The sequence below is a fragment of the Oncorhynchus mykiss genome, chromosome 9, assembly GCF_057628025.1.
Source record: "Oncorhynchus mykiss isolate SJ-2025 chromosome 9, ASM5762802v1, whole genome shotgun sequence".
Lineage (NCBI taxonomy): Eukaryota > Metazoa > Chordata > Actinopteri > Salmoniformes > Salmonidae > Oncorhynchus > Oncorhynchus mykiss.
Genome location: NC_143030.1, coordinates 76979899 through 77001815, shown reverse-complemented (window position 1 = coordinate 77001815; position 21917 = coordinate 76979899). Strand labels below are relative to the sequence as shown.

The 21917-nt window shown below is 42.8% G+C and overlaps 1 protein-coding gene across 1 annotated transcript in view; it reads left to right on the top strand.

Annotated features, from left to right (window-relative positions):
• Positions 1-21917, top strand: part of LOC110532803 (S-adenosylhomocysteine hydrolase-like protein 1) — a 59141-nt gene that overhangs the window by 1982 nt on the left and 35242 nt on the right. The window lies entirely within an intron of this gene.

The window sequence follows — 21917 nt, the reverse complement described above, 5'->3', positions numbered from 1 at the left end:
TCCTAATCAGGCATGTAACTTTGGTTTTGGGCGGGACAGAATCTCTCAGGGGGGGTTCAGAATTGTCTCAAGCTAATTTCCTGCATTTCTACTAGGACTGTCCCTGAATAAAATAAATATTGATCCACCAAGTGTAGTCTTTTCCAACCGATTAGTCAAAAGTTTAAAATGTCTATTTTTTTCCCACAGGCCTATATAGACACATCCTGTGTGTTTGAACTTGTACTGACCTTGTCTGATGCTTTAAGCACGATGTTTGATTAAATAATGACGACACACAAATGACTCGAGGGAGCCAGAGATCGAGATAGCCTAACCAGAAACAGAAAAAAAAAAAACCTGTTCCCAACCCTCTCGTTGCTCCTGACGTTGCCGGTTAAAAGGCTACACCAACAGTCGGCAACCTTTTCCATCTGCGGTGTCAATTTATCTCGCCATTTTTATCCATCTGCTCGCCCAGTTATGATTTGCATAATGTACTTTTTCTTGGAACAGTTTCCTTTAATTTATAATAGTCTTTGTATCTCGAAATCACAGGACGTTGATTAACCACAGACGATCTAAAATCTAAATGAAAATGATACCAAATCTAAAAGTAATTTTTATTGCCATTGCCAACTATGTAATAATAACCTACATAAAGCCAACACAAAAAACATTTCAGCCAGCAGGTAGAAAATAACCAATGTTTCAACCATCTTGAAACATTGTATCAACTGGGTGGCCCCAAAACTAGCACTAGCAATCTTGAGACATTATATCAAATATTCTGGGCCTTCAGTTTCCAGCTCCAGTGAGCTTGAGGCAGGACACAGCTGTAGACTATTTGTGCAAAGGATAAGAGGTAATCAGGTATTTTATGACGTTTCCACTGGATCAGAACATTACATTTTTCCCTTTTTATGCAGAGGGGTTATCAAAAGGGAGAGAGTTCGAAACTATTGTCATTCTCAATTCATTCTAAAAACAGACTTTGTTAACTTGCTGTTTGAGGTGAAGAAAAAATGACTTTGAGAAGTTCCACAGCTCATTAGTGTTGGTTCGTCAAGACAGTTAGAAATACTGTCAGACATCCTCAAATGGGCACATTTATAGGCCTGCATTTGCACACAGGCCAGGTAGACTAATCCTACTTCTATATGCATAATCAGGTGTGCGTCTTTACTCAACAATGACAGGCGCGTTTCAAACAAAAAAAAATGAATAAATAAATTGACAAAACTTGTAAATTAAATGAAATAAACAAAACGTGTTTCTCAAGAGGGTATCATTTAACATCTGCTGAATACATGTCTACTCCCGACAATGACATCTGTAAATGACTGTACTAGTACTATATTGAATGCATTAACATAAATTACCATAACCAAACAAGCATGGCAGATGATAAATGATGGGAATTAACGGTAAATGTAGACTCACTACTGGTGATTTGACAGACACAGCAAAAAACACTGTACACAATGAATGTCATGAAACAATGAATAGCCATGAAATGGCGGGAGAGAGCTCATTCGAGGCGAGAGAGAGAGAGAGAGAGACGTGCCTTGTGCATCTAGGGTCACAAACCCCATATTCCTTGGAACGTGGCATCCCCAGCGGGCCTCCTCAATGGACAGGGGCAAAATCCCACGGGTGACTCGTGTGCCATGGGGTCGGGGGGGGGGGGGTGTGTATCTATTTGGTACTGCTCTACAACAACAACAAATATTCCAGCCTTCACATAATGCAAATACAGCATGTCCCCTTTTGTGTTTTACACTTCCAGCAGAGGAATAACATTTCTGTGGGCATGATATGCAGTTTCACTTGCTTATAGTATGTTCTATGGATGGCCTGAAACTGCAGTCTTTGATGTCTGAATTTATATGAACAGGACTGGGCATTCAAACATACAGTATCTGTATCCATTCATCATCATCAATATTGCGTTGTGTACTGACTGTGCACCATGACAGTGAAGCCTGTAGAGCTGTTTATGCCGTGTCAGTGTGAAAACTAGGGAATTAGCTAGGGAAACTGACAGATCAATAACATTACAATGCTATACTGAATCTAATTAAAAACTCACATTGCGCTGTCAAAAAAACGTCTGAATATCGGTCTTTGATCGTTTGACCTCAGGTTTCATCGTTTGATTCAAGTCTACTGTGGTGTGATTGAGGCATAAATAATACCGAAAGTACGTGAGCTAGCTAGCTAACGTTAGCCAACTTTTGGCTAGCTCTAATGATACATCTACTGGTGAAAACTAACCAAGTTAATTTACTTTTGTTGAAACGGGACAAAAAGGCTACAACACTGACCGATAGCTAGAGCTGAACTGGCTGTGGTAGCTATTAGCTAGCTAGCTAGTTCATTTTCTTCAGAGAGAACTTTAGTCGAGAGATAATGTTTCATCCTCTAACGTTAAATAATACCTAAAGTAAGTGAGCTAGCTAGCTAACGTTAGCCATGTTTCATCCTCTAACGTTAAATAATACCTAAAGTAAGTGAGCTAGCTAGCTAACGTTAGCCATGTTTCATCCTCTAACGTTAAATAATACCTAAAGTAAGTGAGCTAGCTAGCTAACGTTAGCCATGTTTCATCCTCTAACGTTAAATAATACCTAAAGTAAGTGAGCTAGCTAGCTAACGTTAGCCATGTTTCATCCTCTAACGTTAAATAATACCTAAAGTAAGTGAGCTAGCTAGCTAACGTTAGCCATGTTTCATCCGCTAACGTTTCATGTTAGTTACACTACTAGCTCAGCACTGGGAATAAATACTTTTTTTCCCCAATTAAGTCAAACAGCTGTTACCTTGCCAGCTACATCAGCCAAATAAAGATTAGCCAGTTTCTGCTCTGCTTGCTTTTACAACCCTGAGGAAAAGTGCAACACACAGACAGCAGCACCGTGCTGGTCAGAAGCTGCACAGCCTGTCTGCATGCTCTGTGGTGTCCACGTGGTCCTAAATCCAGGTGGCTGAAACAACCAAACAGCCTACTCGACCGCTCTGAGATGGTCTTTCCCATGTGGCCAGGGAAAGTTGCACCCCTGCTCTCAATTGTAGCCAGTTTGTTTTGGCCAGTTATTTTTGAAATGCAGCTAAATTGGGACATGATTTCAGCTGAACAGGGTATGGCAAAGTGGGGTCAGTTCAGATGAATGTAGGGTATGGCAAAGTGGGGTCAGTTCACATAAACTTAGGGTATGGCAAAATGACAGTGTTGAAGTTCATTTACTGTATTTCTACACAATTTAAAAACTCTAAAATACTATTCAGAGAACAGCAAAAACAATCACAATTGACTTCAGCTATGATCACCTTGGCTGCTGTAAATGAATTCACCTCAGTTGATAAGGGACATAAATAACATTCTACGACAACATGTTTTACAGCAATTAGTTGATAAGGGACATAAATAACATTCTACGACAACATGTTTTACAGCAATTAGCTGCTAAGGGACATAAATAACATTCCCACGACAACATGCTTTACAGCAATTAGCTGATAAGGGACATAAATAACATTCCCACGACAACATGTTTTACAGCAATTAGTTGATAAGGGACATAAATAACATTCCCACGACAACATGTTTTACAGCAATTAGCTGATAAGGGACATAAATAACATTCTACGACAACATGTTTTACAGCAATTAGCTGATAAGGGACATAAATAACATTCCCACGACAACATGTTTTACAGCAATTAGCTGCTACAACACTAGCTCTGCACTGGGATTAAAAACTCTAGTTTCGTTTCATGTCAAGTCAAACAGCAGTTACCTAGCCATTTTACAGCCATCTTTAACCTCTGCACTGTTTCGAAGGGAAAGTCCTGCTGATCCTTCCTGCCTGCTCTAAGGCATCTGCATGGTCCTAAAGCCAGCCCTAATATGTTAAACTGCTATTGTCTTTTAATCAGGATTGGAATGGTTTTAAAACTCTGCCAACAACCGCTAGAGACTAAGTAGTTGAATCCCCAGAGTGTTTCAGTAAAGACAGAGCCAGTATAGTGAAGGGAGGACAGTAGGCTGCTATAGGAGGAAACACTCGCTTCAATATCATGGAGGGATGTGCATTGCAACAATAGACTGAGGTGCACTGAGCTTATTTAACTCTCGATTGTATCCGGGTCCCAAATGGCATTTCCCCAAGAGCACTATGGGCCATGGCCAAAAAGGAGCCATTTACGATGCATACTGTGATAGACTATTAACATTTAACCTTTATTTAACCTTTATTCAACATTTAGTTAACATTTATCTAACATTTTATTTAAACTTTATTTAACTAGGCAAGTCAGTTAAGAACACATTCTTATTTTACAATGACGGCCTACACTGACCAAACCCGGACGACGCTGGGCCAATTGTGCGTCACCCTATTGGGACTCCCAATCACGGCCGTTTGTGATACAGCCTGGAATCGAACCAGGGTCTGTAGGGACGCGCATCTAGCACTGAGATGCAGTTGCCTTAGACATCTGCGCCACTCTGGAGCCTGCGCACGTAAGATTTAGACCTAGTTCTGGGTTTGGATTCATTAAAAACAGAACATATCACTGCTGAGAGTTGAAACCTCTTGATTAGCCATGACAATATATGGACTGAGTACTTTCTAATTGCCAATTGCACTGACTGAGGTGCACTGTACTGCACTGTTTGGATTTGAATGATTAGTATCCCAAGAATGTATACAACCCAAGTCTTTGGTTTATACTGTAGCATGACAGCCAGGGATACGTCCCAAATGACACACTATTCCCTTGTTATAGTGCACTACTTTTGACCAGGGCTTCCATATGGGAATACTAGGCTGCTGTTTGGGACACACACATCACAGAGCCTTATACAACCCAGAACTTATTGCTGCAGAGCCCCTCTTAGACCTGGCAATATGTGGACTGAGTTTCCCAGAGCCTCAGTCTGCAGGGAGAGTAGGAGTGCTGATCTAGGATAAATGTTCCCTTTTTAGATCATAATAAATAAGATTACATGAACAGTGGGGATCTGATCCTAGATCAGCATTCCTGCTCTGATGTTCTTTGTGATTACGGGTTTTAAACACACTGGATATGGGAGGAATGTGGTCTCGACTCTTATGGAAAATAAATCTCTGTGTTATGAATTCATGTGAGAGGCTGAGAGCCAGGGCTCCCTGCTGTGGTCAAACTGTGACACCTGTAGAGTGTTAAAGTCTTGAGTAAGAAGATGGATTTACGGGGTCAAAATAGTGAATAAGACTATCTAAAACACTGAAGTTGAACATGGATTATGGCAATTATTTAAAAAAAATCATTATTTTGCTGTAGTGAGGAGGGAAGATAAATAAGTGTTATGGTTTTCTAAAACAAAAGACATGTCCAATAGAATATTTATTTGTTTATCCAACCATAGTCTGTCTCTCTCCATACCAATCGTGGTCTCTTTCTCTCTCCGTACCAACCGTGGTCTCTCTCTCTCTCTCTCCATACCAACCGTGGTCTCTCTCTCCATACCAACTGTGGTCTCTCTCTCCATACCAACTGTGGTCTCTCTCTCCATACCAACTGTGGTCTCTCTCTCCATACCAATCGTGGTCTCTTTCTCTCTCCATACCAACCGTGGTCTCTCTCTCCATACCAACCGTGGTCTCTCTCTCTCCGTACCAACCGTGGTCTCTCTCTCCAATCCAACCGTGATCTCGCTCTCTCCATACCAACCGTGGTCTCTCGCTCTCTCCAATCCAACCATGGACACTCTCTCTCCATACCAACTGTGGTCTCTCTCTCTCCATACCAACTGTGGTCTCTCTCTCTCCATACCAACTGTGGACTCTCTCTCTCCATACCAACTGTGGACTCTCTCTTTCTCTCCGTACCAACCGTGGTCTCTCTTTCTCCATACCAACCGTGGTCTCTCCAATCCAACCGTGATCTCGCTCTCTCCGTACCAACCATGGTCTCTCGCTCTCTCCAATCCAACCGTGGTCTCTCTCTCTCTCCATACCAACCGTTGTCTCTCTCTCTCCATACCAACCGTGGTCTCTCTCTCTCCATACCAACCGTGGCCTTTCTCTCTCTCTCTCGTACCAACCGTGGTCTCTCTCTCTCCGTACCAACCGTGGTCTCTCTCTCTCCGTACCAACCGTGGTCTCTCTTTCCATACCAAACGTGGTATCTCTCTCTCCATACCAACCATGGTCTCTTTCTACATACCAACCATGGTCTCTCTCATTCTCTCCATACCAACCGTGGTCTCTCTCTCTTTCTCTCCAAACCATCCGTGGTCTTGCTCTCTCTCTCCATACCAACCGTGGTCTCTCTCCATACCAACCGTGGTCTCTCTCTCTCCGTACCAACTGTGGTCTCGCTCTCTCTCCATACCTACTGTGATCTCTCTCTCTCTCTCTCTCTCTCTCTCTCTCTCTTTCTCTCTCTCCATACCAACCGGGGTCTCTCTCTCTCTTGCTCCATACCAACCGTGGTCTCGTTCTCTCCATACCAACCATGGTCTTGCTCTCTCCATACCAACCGTGGTCTCTCTCTCTCTCCATACCAACCGTGGTCTCTCTCTCTCTCTCTCTCTTTCTCTCTCCATACCAACCGTGGTCTCTCTCTCTCTCTCTCCATACCAACCGTGGTCTCTCTCTCTCCATACCAACCGTGGTCTCTCTTTCCATACCAACCGCTGTCTTGCTCTCTTCATACCAACCGTGGTCTCTCTCTCTCTCTCCATACCAACCGTAGTCTCTCTCTCCATACCAACCGTGGTCTCTCTTTCCATACCAACCGTGGTCTCTCTCTCCATACCAACCGTGGTCTCTCTTTCCATACCAACCGTTGTCTTGCTCTCTCCATACCAACCGTGGTCTCTCTTTCCATACCAACCGTTGTCTTGCTCTCTCCATACCAACCGTGGTCTCTCTCTCTCTTTCCATACCAACCGTGGTCTCTCTCTCTCTCTCTCCATACCAACCGTGGTCTCTCTCTCTCCATACCAACCGTGGTCTCTCTCTCGCCATACCAACCGTGGTCTCTCTCTCTTTCCATACCAACCGTGGTCTCTCTCTCTCTCTCCATACCAACCATGGTCTCTCTCTCCATACCAACCGTGGTCTCTCTTTCCATACCAACCGTTGTCTTGCTCTCTCCATACCAACCGTGGTCTCTCTCTCTCTCTCCATACCAACCGTGGTCTCTCTCTCCATACCAACCGTGGTCTCTCTTTCCATACCAACCGTTGTCTTGCTCTCTCCATACCAACCGTGGTCTCTCTCTCTCTCTCCATACCAACCGTGGTCTCTCTCTCCATACCAACCGTGGTCTCTCTTTCCATACCAACCGTGGTCTCTCTCTCTCCATGCCAACTGTGGTCTCTCTCTCTCTTTCCATACCAACCGTGGTCTCTTTCTCTCTCTCTCCATACCAACCGTGGTCTCTCTCTCCATACCAACCGTGGTCTCTCTTTCCATACCAACCGTTGTCTCGCTCTCTCCATACCAACCGTGGTCTCTCTCTCTTTCCATACCAACCGTGGTCTCTCTCCCCATACCAACCGGGGTCTCTCTCTCCATACCACATGACAGTAAATTGGACAGTTATGCAAGTTGGGAGTGTAATTCTAGGCATATTTAGTGTATTCTCTGTCACTACACTGTCACTACACTGTCACTACACTGTCACTAGCCACAACATGGAATTGAGTTTCACCCACCGAATCTCCAGTGTGTGTGTGTGTGTGTGTGTGTCCGTCTATGTGTCCATGTCTGTGTGTACGTGTGTGTGTGTGTGTGTGTGTCCGTGTGTGCGTGTTGTGTGCACACAATAGCACTCCCTCCTCTTTATTAATCTACCCACTATAGTTACACAACACACCTCCTGGGAGGTGACCGAGAATGGATTCATTATTATATTACATCTATTCATGCTTTTGTCTTTTGTTGTCACTTATCATGAAAGATGACCTCTTAGGAAATGTTCTCCGACATTTAGATTTCTGTCACGCCCTGGTCTTAGTATTTTGTGTTTTCTTTATTATTTTGATCAGGCCAGGGTGTGACATGGGTTATTTTTGTGGTGTGTTTTGTCTAGGGGTTTGTTGTAGGTATGGGATTGTGGTTAGTAGGGTTGTCTAGAAAAGTCTACGGAGTGGTTCTCAATCAGAGGCAGGTGATTATCGTTGTCTCTGATTGGGAACCATATTTAGGCAGCCATATTCTTTGAGTGTTTTCGTGGGTGATTGTTCGTGTCTCAGTGTTTGTTTGCACCAGATAAGGCTGTTTAGGTTTTCACGTTATGTTTTTTTGTATTGTTTGTCTTTATTATCTTTTATTAAAAGATGTATTGAAATAACCACGCTGCATTTTGGTCCGCCTCTCCTTGGACGGAAGAAAGCCGTAACAATTTCTGTAACGTTCAACCTACTTTATTTGGTGATAGAATCGTATGGTACATTGCACTTTGGTTTATGTCGAGGTCAAGTTCAGGACATTTTAGTATACAGTTAATACATTTTTATTAATTACAATTACATGTAATTGACATGTGTTTAAAGAACACACAGAATGGACTACCATATAGCCATAGAAAGAGATGTTATGTTAATGTACAGTCTATTCTATTGTCTCTGTTGGTCTTGTATCAAATCAACATTCAATTTGTCACAATGCACTGAATGCAACAGGTGTAGGTAGACCTTATTGTGAAATGCTAACTTACAATGCAGTTTTAAGAAAATATCGTTATATTTTCAATATTTGTTTTATTTTTTTAAAGTAGCAATAAAATGACAATAGTGAGGCTATATACAGGGGGTACCGGTACAGAGTCGATGTGTGGGGGCACCGGTTAGTTGAGGTAATTGAGATATGTACACGTAGGTAGAGTTATTAAAGTGACTATGCATAGAAAATAAACAGTGAGTAGATAGTCCGGGTGGCCATTTGATTAATTGTTCAGCAGTCTAGTGGCTTGGTGGTCGAAGCTGTTAAGGAGCCTTTGGGACCTAGACTTGGCGCTCTGGTACCTCTACAATTTTTGGGGCCTTCCTCTGCCACTGGCTAGTACAGAGGTCCTGGATGACAGAAAGCTTGGCCCCAGTGATGTACTGGGCCGTGCGCACTACCCTCTGTAGTGCCTTGCGGTCAGATGCCGAACAGTTGCCATACCAGGCGGTGATGCAACCAGTTGCTCTTGACGGTGCAGCTGTAGAACTTTTTGAGGATCTGGAGACCCATGCCAAATCTTTTCAGTCTCCTGAGGAGGAATAGGCTTTGTCGTTCCCTCTTCACAACTGTCTTTATGTGTTTGGACCATGTTAGTTTGTTGGTGATGTAGACACTGAGGAACTTGAAACTTTAATGAGAGCAAGGTTCTGGTGCCTCGTACACTGATACCACACAGTAACTCTATTTATAGAAATGTTTATTCTGGAACCAATTCCGCTGAGTAACCTCTCTATGTCTGCCATTACCAGCAGTACTGAATGTGTCATGCTTAGTGTTGGAAAATTATGGGAACTTTCAATACATTCCCTGATTTTCTAGAAATCCTGGTTGGAGGCTTCCGGATTTCCTGCTTCTTCCTTCCTGATTCCGCTAATCCTCCAACCGGGATTTCTGAAAAACCATGGAATTTATTGACAGTTACCAGAATTTTTTTTCCGACCCTAGTCGTGCTGCAGTGCTATGCTGCTCACACAGTACTGAATGTGTCGTGCTGCAGTGCTATGCTGCTCACACAGTGTTTTGACTATCAGCGTAGGAGTAATTTAACACTGAGAGAAAGTAGCGATAAACGGAGACATTTGGCACATCCATACTGACTGGTCAAGAACATTTTTCTTGCTCGTTTTGAAGTAATGTCCTGACATTTAGAACGTCTGTACAGCCCAACGAGCCCTGGTCAAAACAAGTTTTTAATTTGAATTTTATTTTACCTTTATTTAACTAGGCAAGTCAGTTAAGAACAAATTCTTATTTTCAATGACGGCCCAGGAACAGTGGGTTCTCTGCCTGTTCAGGGGCAGAACGACAGATTTAGTACATCATAAAGGGAATTAGATTTGTGATGCAGGTGTCATGTCTTTACTATCATTAACTGAAGACTGATAGTTTTTATCAAAGATTCTCTGTAATTAGTTATTACGCGATTAGACTGATTAATCATGTAACTGTAATGAACTAGGAAGTCGGGGCACCAAGGAAAAATATTCAGATTACAAAGTTATCATTTCCTAAAATAACTTTTCAGATATTTTATCTGATCAATTAGTCTTTGAATTAATTAATTATTTACTTTACCTCACGTTAGTCTCATTCCAAACGTCGTAAATTGTTGGTTATCTGCACGAACCCAGTCTTCACTATGAGTCATCCACACATCAATTGTCTTAAATCATTTATTTATTACTAACTAAGTAATTCACAGAAATGCATAAACAAACAAACAAACAAGGTAAATGTGGTTACAAGCAATGATAGGAGAATGTGGGCTAAACCAGCATGGCGGCTTGTTAGACAAAAGGGGAAGTGGGGGTCGACTAAGAAGTCACTACAAAGTGATAATTATAACAATTGAAATGTTAATCCTTTGCACATGAACGCTCACTCAATCGGGAACAATTGCAATCAATATATACAGTGCCTTGCGAAAGTATTCGGCCCCCTTGAACTTTGCGACCTTTTGCCACATTTCAGGCTTCAAACATAAAGATATAAAACTGTATTTTTTTGTGAAGAATCAACAACAAGTGGGACACAATCATGAAGTGGAACGACATTTATTGGATATTTCAAACTTTTTTAACAAATCAAAAACTGAAAAATTGGGCGTGCAAAATTATTCAGCCCCCTTAAGTTAATACTTTGTAGCGCCACCTTTTGCTGCGATTACAGCTGTAAGTCGCTTGGGGTATGTCTCTATCAGTTTTGCACATCGAGAGACTGACTTTTTTCCCCATTCCTCCTTGCAAAACAGCTCGAGCTCAGTGAGGTTGGATGGAGAGCATTTGTGAACAGCAGTTTTCAGTTCTTTCCACAGATTCTCGATTGGATTCAGGTCTGGACTTTGACTCGGCCATTCTAACACCTGGATATGTTTATTTTTTAACCATTCCATTGTAGATTTTGCTTTATGTTTTGGATCATTGTCTTGTTGGAAGACAAATCTCTGTCCCAGTCTCAGGTCTTTTGCAGACTCCATCAGGTCCATCATTCTTCCAGAATGGTCCTGTATTTGGCTCCATCCATCTTCCCATCAATTTTAACCATCTTCCCTGTCCCTGCTGAAGAAAAGCAGGCCCAAACCATGATGCTGCCACCACCATGTTTGACAGTGGGGATGGTGTGTTCAGCTGTGTTGCTTTTACGCCAAACATAATGTTTTGCATTGTTGCCAAAAAGTTCAATTTTGGTTTCATCTGACCAGTGCACCTTCTTCCACATGTTTGGTGTGTCTCCCAGGTGGCTTGTGGCAAACTTTAAACAACACTTTTTATGGATATCTTTAAGAAATGGCTTTCTTCTTGCCACTCTTCCATAAAAGCCAGATTTGTGCAATATACGACTGATTGTTGTCCTATGGACAGAGTCTCCCACCTCAGCTGTAGATCTCTGCAGTTCATCCAGAGTGATCATGGGCCTCTTGGCTGCATCTCTGATCAGTCTTCTCCTTGTATGAGCTGAAAGTTTAGAGGGACGGCCAGGTCTTGGTAGATTTGCAGTGGTCTGATACTCCTTCCATTTCAATATTTCGCTTGCACAGTGCTCCTTGGGATGTTTAAAGCTTGGGAAATCTTTTTGTATCCAAATGCGGCTTTAAACTTCTTCACAACAGTATCTCGGACCTGCCTGGTGTGTTCCTTGTTCTTCATGATGCTCTCTGCGCTTTTAACGGACCTCTGAGACTATCACAGTGCAGGTGCATTTATACGGAGACTTGATTACACACAGGTGGATTGTATTTATCATCATTAGTCATTTAGGTCAACATTGGATCATTCAGAGATCCTCACTGAACTTCTGGAGAGAGTTTGCTGCACTGAAAGTAAAGGGGCTGAATAATTTTGCACACCCAATTTTTCTGTTTTTGATTTGTTAAAAAAGTTTGAAATATCCAATAAATGTCGTTCCACTTCATGATTGTGTCCCACTTGTTGTTGATTCTTCACAAAAAAATACAGTTTTATATATTTATGTTTGAAGCCTGAAATGTGGCAAAAGGTCGCAAAGTTCAAGGGGGCCGAATACTTTCGCAAGGCACTGTATATTTACGCTCAGTGTATCGTCTTTCGTAGAATTGTCCGTCTCTCTCCCTCTCTCTCTGTCGTGGTTATAGTGGATAGTTCAGAGTGACATTCATTCATTTGTTATAGACTTGTTCTTATTCTGTCGGTATCGATAGTCTAAGAGTTTAACCACGTGGTATGGTTAAAAGATTCAGCAATGGTCTACAACCTTTGTCCTCCTAATGGAGAAAAACATGGTCTGCAACCTTTACCCATCTCGTAATTGAGGTAAGCTCGGTTTGCTGATCGAAAACCCCATTGGGGGTTTTATTCGGAAGGCAGAAAAGGGCTGTCCCAGGATGTCTGACCCTAACTGGGCTCAGGGGCGGTCCTCTGATTTAGTTAACTCCAATCCCCCTTTTGAGTTTTCCTTCATTAAACAGTCCAAAATCATATTACACAATTCTACAAACAGTATCATACTCACTCATTCATCTTATACAACAATTAGATGTAAACCTCAAATCTGAGGCTATTATATAAACAGCTTAATGGTAATGTTGCCACACTATCTCCCATGAGCTTCCCCAAGTTGTGACAAACGGACCAGTTCATAGCTGGATTCTTCACCGATCTTTTATACTTTCTCCGGAACATGAAATTTGTTCGTACCTCAAGTTCTGTGAGGTGGAAGGAATTGCTTTGTGCTCTATGAAAATGTACTCTCTCTATACTGTGTGTCCATGAGGAGATCCTCAGGAATTTACGACGTCTCTCTGACCACAGCAACCTAGTTGAAGGAGGAAAGGGGGAGGCAGGGAGAGGGGGATGGGGCTTGCTATACCCAAAGAGGCCAACGTCATGACACAGGCAAATGTCTCCAAATTGAACTTTGCATACCTGTCTCAGTCCTGCTAACGTTGCCTACCTGTCTCGGTCCTGCTAACGTTGCCTACCTGTCTCGGTTCCTGTTAACGTTGCCTACCTGTCTCAGGTCTGTTAACGTTGCCTACCTGTCTCGGTCCTGCTAACGTTGCCTACCTGTCTCAGGTCTGTTAACGTTGCCTACCTGTCTCAGGTCTGTTAACGTTGCCTACCTGTCTCAGGTCTGTTAACGTTGCCTACCTGTCTCAGGTCTGTTAACGTTGCCTACCTGTCTCAGGTCTGTTAACGTTGCCTACCTGTCTCGGTCCTGCTAACGTTGCCTACCTGTCTCAGGTCTGTTAACGTTGCCTACCTGTCTTGGTCCTGCTAACGTTGCCTACCTGTCTCAGGTCTGTTAACGTTGCCTACCTGTCTCAGGTCTGTTAACGTTGCCTACCTGTCTCAGTCCTGCTAACGTTGCCTACCTGTCTCAGGTCTGTTAACGGTGCCTACCTGTCTCGGGGCAGTTGAGTTCTCAGGGTCCTTGACATTTGGCCTTGTCTTCTCCATGTTTTGACGCTAAAAGAAAGACATGCCATCTGAAAACACAATTCACCATCCCTGCTGTTACACTGTTCCTCTCACATGGATTCGTCTGGTTGGCAGCTTGGCCTATGTGCATCACGGCTGCATAGCCTAGTGTCCTCTTGACACTCAATCAGGACACAGCAGCTATAAAGGCCACAGTGTGGTCTTGAAGGTCGTAGAGTGAAGAGGGGGGTTTATCAGCCTGTCTGTTTTTCATAACACTAGTTGGGTCTAAGCCGTCATGCCTCTGTGGAATGTAGACACAGGTGACGTTTGTGTGTGATGTGTTTTATGAGAGAGAGCGAGATAGCGAGAGATTTTAGTGTAATTCTGGTGGCCCTTCGTTGGCTGTGGAGGGATTATTGATTTACACTTCCTGTCCTGTCCTGTTCTGTCAATACCTGTCCTGTCTTGTCATTTCCTGTTCTGTCAGGTCATGTTATGTCCTGTTCTGTTCTTTCCTTTTTTTTCAGGTCCTGTTCTGTCAGGTCTTGTTTGGTCCTTCCATGTTCTGTCATAAAATGTTCTGTCATGTCCTGTCCTGTTCTGTCAATACCTGTCCTGTCATTTCCTGTTATGTCCTGTTCTGTCCTGTTCTGTCATGTCCTGTCCTGTCCGTTTTTGTCAGGTCCTGTTCTGTTAGGTCCTGTGTTCTCCTGCCTTGTCATAAAATGTTCTGTCATATCATGTCCTGTTATGTCCTGTCCTGCCATGTCCTGTTCTGTCATCTCCTGTTTTGTCAATACCTGTCCTGTCATTTCCTGTTCTGTTATGTCTTGTTCTGTCATGTTCAGATTTGTCATGGCCTATTCTGTCCTTTTTTGTCAGTTCCTGTTCCGTCATGTCCTGTTCTGTCAATACCTGTCATGTCCTCTTCTGTCCTGTCATGTTCTGTCATTTTTTAAATTTTATTTTACCTTTATTTAACTAGGCAAGTCAGTTAAGAACAAATTCTTATTTTCAATGACAGCCTAGGAACAGTGGGTTAACTGCCTGTTCAGGGGCAGAACAACAGATTTGTACCTTGTCAGCTCGGGGGTTTGAACTTGCAACCTGCAACCTGCCGCCGTCATTTCCTGTTCTGTCCTTTTTTTGTCAGTTCCTACTCTGTTAGGTCCTGTGTTGTCTTGCCATGTCCTGTTCTGTCAGGTCCTGTTCTGTCATGACCTGTTCTGTCATGACCTGTTCTGTCATGGCCTGTTCTGTCTTGTCCTGTCCTGTTCTGTCAATACCTGTCATGTCCTGTTCTGTCATGGCCTGTTTTGTCCTGTTTTGTAATGTACTGTCATGTCCTGTTCTGTCTTGGCATGTCCTGTTCTGTAATTTCCAAATTTGTCAATACCTGTCCTGTTCTGTCATGTCCTGTTCTGTCCTGTCCTGCCATGTCCTGTCCTGCCATGTCCTGTTCTGTCATGTCCTGTTCTGTCATGTCCTGTTCTGTCATGTCCTGTTCTGTTCTGTCATGTCCTGTCCTGTTCTGTCCTGTCATGTCCTGTTCTGTCATGTCCTGCCATGTCATGTCCTGTCCTGTCCTGTTCTGTCCTGTCATGTCCTGTTCTGCCATGTCCTGTTCTGTCATGTCCTGTTCTGTCATGTCCTGTCCTGTCATGTCCTGTTCTGTCATGTCCTGTTCTGTCATGTCCTGTTCTGTCATGTCCTGTCCTGTCATGTCCTGTTCTGTCATGTCCTGTTCTTTCATGTCCTGTTCTGTCATGTCCTGTCCTGTCATGTCCTGTTCTGTCATGTCCTGCCATGTCCTGTTCTGTTCTGTCATGTCCTGCCATGTCCTGTCCTGTTCTGTCATGTTTTGTCATGTCCTGTCCTGTCATGCCCTGTTCTGTCATGTCCTGTTCTGTCATGTCCTATTCTGTCAAATGGTGTGGTATTAGTGGTGGCACTTTAAGTGGTTTTAATGTTTTTCTATACCTATACTGATGTTACACCTTCCTCTATACTTAGCCTGTTGTCTACTGTTACACCTTCCTCTATACTTAGCCTGTTGTCTACTGTTACACCTTCCTCTATACTTAGCCTGTTCTCTACTGTTACACGTTCCTCTATACTTAGCCTGTTGTCTACTGTTACACCTTCCTCTGTACTTAGCCTGTTGTCTACTGTTACACCTTCCTCTATACTTAGCCTGTTGTCTACTGTTACACCTTCCTCTGTACTTAGCCTGTTGTCTACTGTTACACCTTCCTCTATACTTAGCCTGTTGTCTACTGTTACACCTTCCTTTATACTTAGCCTGTTCTCTATTGTTACACCTTCCTCTATACTTAGCCTGTTCTCTACTGTTACACCTTCCTCTATACTTAGCCTGTTGTCTACTGTTACACCTTCCTCTATACTTATACTGATGTTACACCTTCCTCTATACTTAGCCTGTTGTCTACTGTTACACCTTCCTCTATACTTAGCCTGTTGTCTACTGTTACACCTTCCTCTATACTTAGCCTGTTCTCTACTGTTACACGTTCCTCTATACTTAGCCTGTTGTCTACTGTTACACCTTCCTCTGTACTTAGCCTGTTGTCTACTGTTACACCTTCCTCTATACTTAGCCTGTTGTCTACTGTTACACCTTCCTTTATACTTAGCCTGTTGTCTACTGTTACACCTTCCTCTATACTTAGCCTGTTGTCTACTGTTACACCTTCCTCTGTACTTAGCCTGTTCTCTATTGTTACACCTTCCTCTATACTTAGCCTGTTCTCTACTGTTACACCTTCCTCTCTACTTAGCCTGTTCTCTACTGTTACACCTTCCTCTATACTTAGCCTGTTGTCTACTGTTACACCTTCCTCTATACTTATACTGATGTTACACCTTCCTCTATACTTAGCCTGTTGTCTACTGTTACACCTTCCTCTATACTTATCCTGTTCTCTACTGTTACACCTTCCTCTGTACTTAGCCTGTTGTCTACTGTTACACCTTCCTCTCTACTTAGCCTGTTCTCTACTGTTACACCTTCCTCTATACTTAGCCTGTTGTCTACTGTTACACCTTCCTCTGTACTTAGCCTGTTGTCTACTGTTACACCTTCCTCTATACTTAGCCTGTTCTCTACTGTTACACCTTCCTCTCTACTTAGCCTGTTGTCTACTGTTACACCTTCCTCTCTACTTTGCCTGTTCTCTACTGTTACACCTTCCTCTATACTTAGCCTGTTGTCTACTGTTACACCTTCCTCTGTACTTAGCCTGTTGTCTACTGTTACACCTTCCTCTATACTTAGCCTGTTGTCTACTGTTACACCTTCCTCTATACTTAGCCTGTTCTCTACTGTTACACCTTCCTCTATACTTATACTGATGTTACACCTTCCTCTATACTTAGCCTGTTCTCTACTGTTACACCTTCCTCTATACTTAGCCTGTTGTCTACTGTTACACCTTCCTCTATACTTAGCCTGTTCTCTACTGTTACACCTTCCTCTGTACTTAGCCTGTTGTCTACTGTTACACCTTCCTCTATACTTAGCCTGTTCTCTACTGTTACACCTTCCTCTGTACCTAGCCTGTTGTCTACTGTTACACCTTCATCTATACTTAGCCTGTTGTCTACTGTTACACCTTCCTCTATACTTAGCCTGTTCTCTACTGTTACACCTTCCTCTCTACTTAGCCTGTTGTCTACTGTTACACCTTCCTCTATACTTAGCCTGTTGTCTACTGTTACACCTTCCTCTATACTTAGCCTGTTGTCTACTGTTACACCTTCCTCTATACTTAGCCTGTTCTCTACTGTTACACCTTCCTCTGTACTTAGCCTGTTGTCTACTGTTACACCTTCCTCTATACTTAGCCTGTTCTCTACTGTTACACCTTCCTCTCTACTTAGCCTGTTGTCTACTGTTACACCTTCCTCTATACTTAGCCTGTTGTCTACTGTTACACCTTCCTCTATACTTAGCCTGTTGTCTACTGTTACAATTTCCTCTATACTTAGCCTGTTCTCTACTGTTACACCTTCCTCTATACTTAGCCTGTTCTCTACTGTTACACCTTCCTCTATACTTAGCCTGTTGTCTACTGTTACACCTTCCTCTATACTTAGCCTGTTGTCTACTGTTACACCTTCCTCTATACTTAGCCTGTTGTCTACTGTTACACCTTCCTCTGTACTTAGCCTGTTGTCTACTGTTACACCTTCCTCTATACTTAGCCTGTTGTCTACTGTTACACCTTCCTCTGTACTTAGCCTGTTCTCTATTGTTACACCTTCCTCTATACTTAGCCTGTTCTCTACTGTTACACCTTCCTCCATACTTAGCCTGTTGTCTACTGTTACACCTTCCTCTATACTTATACTGATGTTACACCTTCCTCTATACTTAGCCTGTTCTCTATTGTTACACCTTCCTCTCTACTTAGCCTGTTGTCTACTGTTACACCTTCCTCTATACTTAGCCTGTTGTCTACTGTTACACCTTTCTCTATACTTAGCCTGTTGTCTACTGTTACAATTTCCTCTATACTTAGCCTGTTCTCTACTGTTACACCTTCCTCTATACTTAGCCTGTTCTCTACTGTTACACCTTCCTCTATACTTAGCCTGTTCTCTACTGTTACACCTTCCTCTGTACTTAGCCTGTTGTCTACTGTTACACCTTCCTCTATACTTATACTGATGTTACACCTTCCTCTATACTTAGCCTGTTGTCTACTGTTACACCTTCCTCTATACTTAGCCTGTTGTCTACTGTTACACCTTCCTCTATACTTAGCCTGTTGTCTATTGTTACACCTTCCTCTGTACTTAGCCTGTTGTCTACTGTTACACCTTCCTCTGTACTTAGCCTGTTGTCTACTGTTACACCTTCCTCTATACTTAGCCTGTTGTCTACTGTTACACCTTCCTCTATACTTAGCCTGTTGTCTACTGTTACACCTTCCTCTGTACTTAGCCTGTTGTCTACTGTTACACCTTCCTCTATACTTAGCCTGTTGTCTACTGTTACACCTTCCTCTGTACTTAGCCTGTTGTCTACTGTTACACCTTCCTCTATACTTAGCCTGTTGTCTACTGTTACACCTTCCTCTGTACTTAGCCTGTTGTCTACTGTTACACCTTCCTCTATACTTAGCCTGTTGTCTACTGTTACACCTTCCTCTATACTTAGCCTGTTGTCTACTGTTACACCTTCCTCTATACTTAGCCTGTTGTCTACTGTTACACCTTCCTCTGTACTTAGCCTGTTGTCTACTGTTACACCTTCCTCTATACTTAGCCTGTTGTCTACTGTTACACCTTCCTCTGTACTTAGCCTGTTCTCTATTGTTACACCTTCCTCTATACTTAGCCTGTTCTCTACTGTTACACCTTCCTCTATACTTAGCCTGTTGTCTACTGTTACACCTTCCTCTATACTTAGCCTGTTGTCTACTGTTACACCTTCCTCTGTACTTAGCCTGTTCTCTACTGTTACACCTTCCTCTGTACTTAGCCTGTTGTCTACTGTTACACCTTCCTCTATACTTAGCCTGTTCTCTATTGTTACACCTTCCTCTATACTTAGCCTGGTGTCTACTGTTACACCTTCCTCTATACTTAGCCTGTTCTCTACTGTTACACCTTCCTCTATACTTAGCCTGTTGTCTACTGTTACACGTTCCTCTATACTTAGCCTGTTCTCTACTGTTACACCTTCCTCTCTACTTAGCCTGTTGTCTACTGTTACACCTTCCTCTATACTTAGCCTGTTGTCTACTGTTACACCTTCCTCTATACTTAGCCTGTTCTCTACTGTTACACCTTCCTCTATACTTAGCCTGTTGTCTACTGTTACACCTTCCTCTGTACTTAGCCTGTTCTCTACTGTTACACCTTCCTCTGTACTTAGCCTGTTGTCTACTGTTACACCTTCCTCTATACTTAGCCTGTTCTCTATTGTTACACCTTCCTCTATACTTAGCCTGGTGTCTACTGTTACACCTTCCTCTATACTTAGCCTGTTGTCTACTGTTACACCTTCCTCTATACTTAGCCTGTTGTCTACTGTTACACGTTCCTCTATACTTAGCCTGTTCTCTACTGTTACACCTTCCTCTATACTTAGCCTGTTGTCTACTGTTACACCTTCCTCTATACTTAGCCTGTTGTCTACTGTTACACCTTCCTCTATACTTAGCCTGTTGTCTACTGTTACACCTTCCTCTATACTTAGCCTGTTGTCTACTGTTACACGTTCTATTGACATTCACTAGGGGATCACAGAAGCCAGGGGAGCCGAAGTCTGTGACCTGCTCAGCCATCTAAGAGACGGAAGAATATTTTTAGTTATAGAATGACTATATGGGTATTGGACTGCAGTGTAGGCTTATAGGCCTATGGTCCCTGAGACAGATATAGCTAGCTATAAGATGATGACGGCTATAGGAATGGATGGCTGCCTATTGAGGCTTAGACTATAGCCTGGTCCCAGGTCTTGTATATTACAGCACAAACAGATCTGGGACCAGGTTAGGCAGGACCATGTTGGCTATAAAGGACAAACAGATCTGGGACCAGGTTAGGCAGGACCAGGTTGGCTATAAAGGACAAACAGATCTGGGACCAGGTTGGCTATAAAGAACAAACAGATCTGGGACCAGGTTAGGCAGGACCAGGTTGGCTATAAAGGACAAACAGATCTGGGACCAGGTTGGCTATAAAGAACAAACAGATCTGGGACCAGGTTGGCTATAAAGAACAAACAGATCTGGGACCAGGTTGGCTATAAAGGACGGGGCATCATATTGGGTTAGCTTTCTGCCGTGTTTGAGAAGTTAAAGCCCTTTGGATCAGTTATCTGTACAGCTGACACTGCTATCTTGATTTTCTTGATTTTCTTGATTTTTTTTCTCCTCTGTTCTGGCCTGTCTGCACCTCCCACAGATCAGTCAGGCCTGTTGCCCTAGCGACTCCACACAGATCCAGAGTGTACACACACGGAGCCAGAACTGTTGTTCCTTTAGACAAGCATGCATCGAAACTTTGTTCATTTGCACAATGCCTCTGATTCACATACGCTTGTAAATATCTAAACTCACCAAAAATGACATTCGGTAGCTCCTACCTACGGTGCATTCGGAAAGTATTCAGACCCCTTGACTTTTTCCACATTTTGTTACGTTACAGCCTTATTCTAAAATTCATGAAATTGTTTTTTTCCTCATCAATCTACACACAATACCCCATCATGACATCACAATACCCCATCATGACATCACAATACCCCATCATGACATCACAATGCCCCATCATGACATCACAATACCCCATCATGACATCACAATACCCCATCATGACATCACAATACCCCATCATGGCATCACAATACCCCATCATGGCATCACAATACCCCATAATGGCAAAGCAAAAACGGGTTTTTAGACATTTTTTTGCAAATGTATCAAAAATGTCAAACTGAAATATCTCATTTACATAAGTATTCAGACTCTTTACTCAGTACTTTGTTGAAGCACATTTGGCAGCGATTACAGCATAGAGTCTTCTTGGGTATGACGCTACAAGCTTGGCACACCTGTATTTGGGGAGTTTCTCCCATTCTTCTCTGCAGATCCTCTCAAGCTCTGTCAGGTTGGATGGGGAGCGTCGCTGCACAGCTATTTTCAGGTCTCTCCAGAGATGTTCGATCGGGTTCAAGTCCGGGCTCTGGCTGGGCCACTCAAGGACCTTCAGAGACTTGTCCCGAAGCCACTTCTGCTTTATCTTGGCTGTGTGCTTAGGGTCTTTGTCCTTTTGGAAGGTGAACCTTCGCCCCGTCTGAAGTGTTCATGATTTTAATATGCAAAAACACTCAAACAAAATAACAAAAGTGAAAACGAAAGCGCACAGATCAAAAAAACTAAACCGAAAACAAGATCCCACAAACTCAGGTGGATATATATATATATTTTTTAATTTAACCTTTATTTAACTAGGTCCCAGATCTTGTATATTACAGAACAAATTCTTATTTTCAATGACGGCCTAGGAACACTGCCTGTTCAGGGGCAGAACGACAGATTTGTACTTTGTCAGCTCTGGGGTTTGAACTTGCAACCTTCTACTAGTCCAACGCTCTAACCACTAAGCTACCCTGCCGCCCCAGTATGCTCCTTAGCATATTTAGCTATCAGCCACCGTTGAAATTCGCATGTAATTGTGCTAATTTTTTTAGCATTCTGGTAATAGATGCCCAATGGGCAATTTAGAGTATTTTTTGGGCATCCCCTTGTGTACTAAGCCGTTAATACCATAAATCGCGTGATGA